The 7500-nt window shown below is 52.6% G+C and overlaps 2 non-coding genes across 2 annotated transcripts; both read left to right on the forward strand.

Annotated features, from left to right (window-relative positions):
• The first annotated feature begins 3271 nt into the window (after positions 1–3271).
• On the forward strand, positions 3272–3426 carry LOC120287900. Its single transcript, XR_005546159.1, has one exon. It is a non-coding gene; the product is annotated as a 5.8S ribosomal RNA (ribosomal RNA).
• Positions 3427–3640: 214 nt separating this feature from the next.
• On the forward strand, positions 3641–6964 carry LOC120287975. Its single transcript, XR_005546228.1, has one exon. It is a non-coding gene; the product is annotated as a 28S ribosomal RNA (ribosomal RNA).
• The last annotated feature ends 536 nt before the right edge of the window (positions 6965–7500 follow it).

Here is a 7500-nt window from a genome sequence, read left to right on the forward strand (position 1 = left end):
GTCAAGGGAAGGCATATAAGTGACAATATTTTGCTCGCTCAAGAGCTTTTTAGTGGGTTCCATCATGACCCATACCGGGCCAAATGTGCTATCAAAGTAGACTTTCGGAAGGCATATGACACGGTGTGTTGGGAATTCATTGAAGTGTGTATGCAAGCGTTCGGATTCCCCCAGACTTTCATAGACTGAATTATGACATGCATTAAATCTCCGAGATTCTCCATATCCCTGAATGGTGAGCTTCATGGATTTTTCGGCTGTGGGAGAGGTATACGTCAAGGAGATCCAATGTCCCCCTATATTTTCACCCTAGTAATGGAAGTATTCACTGGTCTGCTGGATATCCAAACAAGTCATCCCCTGTTTCGGTTCTTTTGGAGATGTAAATCCACCAAGCTCTCCCACTTATTCTTTGCCGATGATGTGCTGTTATTTTCTGAAGCAAGCCTTGCCTCGGTAGACCTTTTGAAAGCTGGCATTAATTCTTTCACTAGTTGGAGCGGTTTGGAGCCGAATCTGACAAAAAGTGAGGTATATCTATCCGGTGGAACGCCTACCCTGCATAATGACATCGTCAACAAGCTGGGATTCCAGGTTGGTGCCCTCCCATTCCGGTATCTTGGAGTCCCTGTGATTTCTTCAAGATTAGCAAAAGCGGATTGTGTGGCTTTGGTTAATGCAATTACAGCGCGGGTCCAATCATGGACACACAGATTTTTGTCGTTTGCCGGTAGAATCCAGCTTATAAAGTCGGTTCTCCACTCCATTCAAGTGTATTGGGCAAGTGTATTTTTCTTGCCTTGTGCTGTGTTAGATCGGATTGAAAGAATTTTTCGTCAATTTCTGTGGAAAGGACCTATGATGGGTACCGGGGGAGCTAAAGTCTCCTGGAGTGATGTGTGCTTACCGAGAGAGGAAGGTGGACTTGGGATCAGATCTCTAAAGGAGAATAACATTGCCTCCATGCTCAAACACATTTGGACTCTCTTCTCGGATAAAGAATCCCTGTGGTGCAAGTGGATTCACTCCACCTTTTTAAATCGCAAGAACTTGTGGGTGGTCCCTATTCCGACTTTTTGCTCCTGGGCCTGGAGAAAGCTTCTCCGGCTGCGGGACTTCTATCAGCCGCATTTCAGATGGGATATTGGTAATGGTCGCTCTGTTTCTTTTTGGTTTGATCCGTGGCATTCTAATGGCCCGCTCTATAAGATCTTCTCTAACCAGGACATTTATCGTTCTGGTATTCCCCGGACTGCTTCTGTAGCTGAAGCCTTCTCGTCTCCATTGGGCTGGTACGTTGTTAATATTAATGCCGGGTGGTGGGATCCCCTCCCTACCTTCAACCATCGAGAAGACCGGTTCCAATGGATCCGCAACCCCTCTGGTCGTTTCTCTACAGCATCGGCATGGGATCTCCTCAGGCCCAAAGCAAATGTTGTTCCCTGGTCTTCCTTTGTTTGGTGTTCAGATATGCCTCCGAGATATCAATTCCATTTGTGGCTTATAACCCGCAACAGATTACCGACTCAGGTCCTGCTCGCTTCGGTTGGTAGGCTTTCTTCTGTCACTTGTCCAGTCTGTTCGAGTAGGCCGGACTCTGTGGATCATTTATTTTTTGCCTGCCGTGTCCTTGGTGATCTTGCCGACCATTGGGCGTCGAAGTTTAATATTACCTGGCAAAACAGACCGTGGCGTGAGAACTTGGAATGGGTGGCTGGTCACTTCTCCACCAAAAGCTTCTATGATGTTATGGCCCGGTTTAGCTTTGGAGCTCTTTGTTATATCATATGGAAGGAGCGTAACAACGTCATCTTCCGTAATCAAACTCTCTTTATCCCGGCGATGAAGATGCATCTCCAGAAGGCCTTCAAGGATAAATCGTCGACCCTGAAGAATATTGTGGATAACCCTAGGAATAGAAGACTGCAGCAGAGCTGGGGCTTGAGTCCGTCTATTTTTCAGCAATAGAGGGTCACTAGCTCTAGTTTAGTCTTTTCTTTCTTAGTTTCTGTGTTCCTTTGTTCTAGCCAGTTTTTTGGCGCTTGGCACCCTTTCACTCTCCCGCGACTCTGGTCCTCCTGAGTGTTTGTTTTGTTGGTGCCAAGCTTCTTGTGTATTTTGTGCAAAATCAATACTAATCTTACCTTTACCAAAAAAAAAAAAACAACTGCGAAAGCATTTTCCAAGGATGTTTTCATTAATCAAGAACGAAAGTTGGGGGCTCGAAGACGATCGATACCGTCCTAGTCTCAACCATAAACGATGCCGACTAGGGATCGGCGGATGTTGCTTTTAGGACTACCGCCACCTTATGAGAAATCAAAGTTTTTGGGTTCCGGGGAGTATGGTCGCAAGGCTGAAACTTAAAGGAATTGACGGAAGGGCACCACAGAGTGGAGCCCTGCGGCTTAATTTGACTCAACACGGGAAACTTACCAGGTCCGACATAAGGGATTGACAGATCGAGAGCTCTTTCTTGATTCTATGGGTGGTGGTGCATGGCCGTTCTTAGTTGGTGGAGCGATTTGTCCGGTTAATTCCGATAACGAACGAGACCTCACCGCTAACTAGCTATGTGGATGTACATCTCCACGGCCAGCTTCTTAGAGGGACTATGGCCGCTTGGCCAAGGAAGTTTGAGGCAATAATGTGTCCGTGATGCCCTTAGATGTTCTCGGGCCGCACGCTACACCGATGTATTCAACGAGTCTATAGCCTTGGCCGACGGGCCCGGGTAATCTTTGAAATTTCATCGTGATGGGGATAGATCATTGCAATTGTTGGTCTTCAACGAGGAATTCCTAGTAAGCGCGAGTCATCGCCGCGTTGACTACGTCCCCGCCCTTTGTACACACCGCCCGTCGCTCCTACCGATTGAATGGTCCTATGGTGAAGTGTTCGGATCGCGGCGACGTGGGCGGTTCCGCCGATGACGTCGCGAGAAGTCCACCGAACCTTATCATTTAGAGGAAGGAGAAGTCGTAACAAGGTTTCCGTAGGTGAACCCGCGGAAGGATCATTGTCGAATCCGCCTCGGCTGGAACGACCGAGAACCGGTAACAAACTCAACGGGGACGGCGGGCTCAGCCGACGTCCCTATCGATGCCGGGGATCGGGGTCGGGCTCCTCAGGGCGCTCGGTCCTCGTCCTCGGTGGCGCAACGAACCCCGGCGCGGAATGCGCCAAGGAACTTGAACAAGAGTGCGATGCTCCCGCCGCCCCATACACGGTGCGCGCGCGGGATGCCATGCAATCTCATATTACTCATAACGACTCTCGGCAACGAATATCTCGGCTCTCGCATCGATAAAGAACGTAGCGAACTGCGATACTTGGTGTGAATTGCAGAATCCCGTGAACCATCGAGTCTTTGAACGCAAGTTGCGCCCGAAACCTTTGGTCGAGGGCACGTTTGCCTGGGTGTCACACATGGCGTTGCCCCCAATCCCCTCCGCCCTCTCAACGGGGCGAGCGGGACTCGGGCGCGTAGGATGGCCTCCCGCGACGACCACGTCCCGGTTGGCCCAAAATCGAGCGTCGGAGCGATCAGCACCACGACATTCGGTGGTTGATTAGACCCCAATGATCAATGTCGCGCGTGCCGCTCATCGCGCGCTCCGCGACCTGCTCCTTACCAACGCGACCCCGGGTCAGCGGGGCTACCCAACGAGTTTAAGCATATCAATAAGCGGAGGAAAAGAAACTAACAAGGATTCCCCTAGTAACGGCGAGCGAACCGGGAAGAGCCCAAGATGAGAATCGATCGCCTCGGCGTTCGAATTGTAGTCTGGAGAAGCGTCCTCAGCGACGGACCGGGCCCAAGTTCCCCCCGGAAGGGGGCGCGCGAGAGGGTGAGAGCCCTGCGTGTCCGGGACCTCGTCGCACCACGAGGCACCGTCGGCGAGTCGGGTTGTTTGGGAATGCACCAATCGGGCGGTAAATTCCGTCCAAGGCTAAATATGGGCGAGAGACCGATAGCAAACAAGTACCGCGAGGGAAAGATGAAAAGGACTTTGAAAAGAGAGTCAAAGAGTGCTTGAAATTGTCGGGAGGGAAGCGGATGGGGCCGGCGATGTGCCTCTTACCCGGATGTGGAACGGTGAGAGCCGGTCCGCCGATCGACTCGAGGCATGGACCGATGCGGATTGCAAAGGCGGCCCAAGCCCGGCCTTCGATACGTCCGTGGAAACATCGCCACCTGCGACAGTGGAATGCACGCGCCTCACGGCGTGCTTCGGCATCTCGCGTGCTCCCGCATCGGCTAGTGGGCTCCCATTCGGCCCGTCTTGAAACACGGACCAAGGAGTCTGACATGTGTGCGAGTCAATGGGTGGCAAACCCGTAAGGCGTAAGGAAGCTGATTGGTGGGATCCTTTGGGTGCACCGCCGACCGACCTTGATCTTCTGAGAAGGGTTCGAGTGAGAGCATGCATGTCGGGACCCGAAAGATGGTGAACTATGCCCGAAGGGGCGAAGCTGCAGGAAACTCGGAGGCCCGCAGCGATACCGACGTGCAAATCGTTCGTCCGACTTGGGTATAGGGCGAAAGACTAATCGAACCGTCTAGTAGCCGGTTCCCTCCCGGTTTCCTCAGATAGCCGGAGCTCAAGAACGAGTTCTATCGGGTAAAGCCAATGATTAGAGGCATCGGGGGCACAACGCCCTCGACCTATTCTCAAACTTTAAATAGGTAGGACGGCGTGGCTGCTTCGTTGAGCCACGCCACGGAATCGAGAGCTCCAAGTGGGCCATTTTTGGTAAGCGTAACGCGTGCGGGATGAACCGGAAGTCGAGTTACGGTGCCCAATCGCGCTAACCTAGAACCCACAAAGGGTGTTGGTCGATTAAGACAAAGAGGACGGTGGTCATGGAAGTCGAAATCCGCTAAGGAGTGTGTAACAACTCACCCGCCGAATCAACTAGCCCCGAAATGGATGGCGCTGAAGCGCGCGACCTATACTCGGGTCAAGGCAAGTGCCAGCCTTGATGAGTAGGAGGGCGCGCGGTCGCTGCAAAACCCGGGCGTGAGCCCTGCGGAGCGGCCGTCGGTGCGGATCTTGGTGGTAGTAGCAAATATTCAAATGAGAACTTTGAAGACCGAAGAGGGGAAAGGTTCCATGTGAACGGCACTTGTACATGGGTTAGTCGATCCTAAGAGACGGGGGAAGCCCGTCGATAGCGCCGTGCGCGAGCTTCGAAAGGGAATCGGGTTAAAACCCGAACCGACGTGGCGGTTGACGGCAACGTTAGGGAGTCCGAGACGCGGCGGGGCCTCGGAAGAGTTATCTTTCGTTTAACAGCCTGCCCACTCGGAAACGGCTCGGGAGGTAGGGGTCCGGGGCGGGCTGGAAGAGCACCGCACGTCGCGTGGTGTCCTGCAGCCCCGCGGCCCTTGAAAATCTGGAGGACCGAGTGCCGTCCACGCCCGGCCGTACTCATAACCGCACGTCTCCAAGGTGAACAAATTTCCGGTCGATGGAACAATGTAGGCAAGGGAAGTCGGCAAATGGATCCGTAACCTCGGGAAAAGGATTGGCTCGAGGATCGGGCACGGGGTCCTAATCCCGAACCCGTCGGCCGCTCTGGATCCCGCTCGAGCCGCTCTCGCGGCGAGAGCGGGTCGCCGCGTGCGGCCGGGGACGGATTAGGAACGGCTCCTTCGGGGGCCTTCCTCGGGCGTCGAACAAATAACTCGGGCTGAACCGGTACGGACAAGGGAATCCGACTGCGTTTAATTAAAACAAAGCATTGCGATGGTCCTGCGGATGCTCACGCAATGTGATTTCGCCCTTTCTCGAATGTCAAAGTGAAGAAATTCAACCATGCGCGGGTAAACGGCGGGAGTAACTATGACTCTCTTAAGGTAGCCAAATGCCTCGTCATCTAATTAGTGACGTGCATGAATGGATTAACGAGATTCCCACTTTGTCCCATCGTCTACTATCCAAATAAACCACACCCAAGGAACGGGCTTGGCGTAATCAGCGGGAAAGAAGACCCTTGAGCTTGACTCTAGTCCGACTTTGTGAAATGACTTGAGAGGTGTAGGATAAGTGGGAGCCGGAAACGGCGAAAGTGAAATACCACTACTTTTAACGTTATTTTACTTATTCCGTGAAACGGAGGCGGGGCAATGCCCCTTCTTTTAGAAATAAGGTCCGCGCATGCGGGCCGATCCGGCGGAAGACATTGTCGTGGGGAGTTTGGTCGGGGCGGCACATCTGTTAAAAGATAACACAGTGTCCTAAGATGAGCTCAACGAGAACAAATCTCGTGTAGAACAAAAGGGTAAAAGCTCGTTTGATTCTCGATTTCAAGACGAATACGAACCGTGAAAGCGTGGCCTATCGATCCTTTAGATCTTCGGAATTTGAAGCTAGAGGTGTCGAAAAGTTACCACAGGATAATCGCTTGTGGCAGCCAAGCGTTCATAGCGACGTTGCTTTTTGATCCTTCGATGTCGGCTCTTCCTATCATTGTGAAGCGAATTCACCAAGTGTTGGATTGTTCACCCACCAATAGGGAACGTGAGTCAAGGGTTTAGACCGTCGTGAGACAAAAGTTTTTACCCTACCGATGATAGTGTCACAATAGTAATTCAACCTAGTACGAGAGGAACCGTTGATTCGCACAATTGGTCATTGCGCTTGGTTGAAAAGCCGCGGGCGCGAAGTTACCGTGCGCCGGGATTATGACCGAACGCCTAAGTCGAATCCGGGCTAGAAGTGACGCATAAGCTCGCCGCTCGATTGCCGACCTGCGGTAGGGGACTTGTTCCCCCAAGGGCACGTGTCGTTGGTGAAGCTCTCGCGGTGGATGAACCGCGTGGCCGCCTTGAAGCACAATTCCTATTGAGCGATGAGTAGAATCTTTGGACGACTTAAATACGCGACGGGGTATTGTGGTGGCGAGTGGCCTTGCCGCCACGATCCACCGAGATTCAGCCCTTGTCGCTTCGATTCGTCCCTCCCCCAACCCTTAACTCCATAACCAACCAACAAATTCCTCTTCTTCGAAACGAGCTCGAGGGTCGCCGTCCTCCGTGAGGGCCCTCCGATTTCTCCTAAGTCCCAAGCACCCTAGCTCTCGCACCCACGGCTTGAGAGCGAGTAGTCCCCGCATCATCGGAGGCTTCACGTGTCTCCTAAGGCTCCATCACTCGAGAGCCATGCACACAAGGGTACGTGTGTGCTGCTCCAGGCATGAATGAGCATGTGACTTGGTTCGGCCGACATGCCACGACTTGAGTGATGCATAAGCGGCACGAGAGGAAATCGAAACGCTCCGAGTGTGGTGACTTGTGCTTGGCCTACTTCCCATGACTTGAGAGTGCTTTACATATGTCCCGTCGTGACAAGGCCAACGTGCCGTGACTCTTGTGCAAATCCCCGCACCGTGTGCATCGTCCCTTCAATCCTCGGGCCTTCCCCTCACCATTCGAATCGATCGTGAAATTCTTGGATTGTTGAGGGACGAACTAGCTACCGTTTTTTTGGTAAG

Source organism: Eucalyptus grandis, chromosome 8 (assembly GCF_016545825.1).
Source record: "Eucalyptus grandis isolate ANBG69807.140 chromosome 8, ASM1654582v1, whole genome shotgun sequence".
NCBI classification, from domain to species: Eukaryota; Viridiplantae; Streptophyta; class Magnoliopsida; order Myrtales; family Myrtaceae; genus Eucalyptus; species Eucalyptus grandis.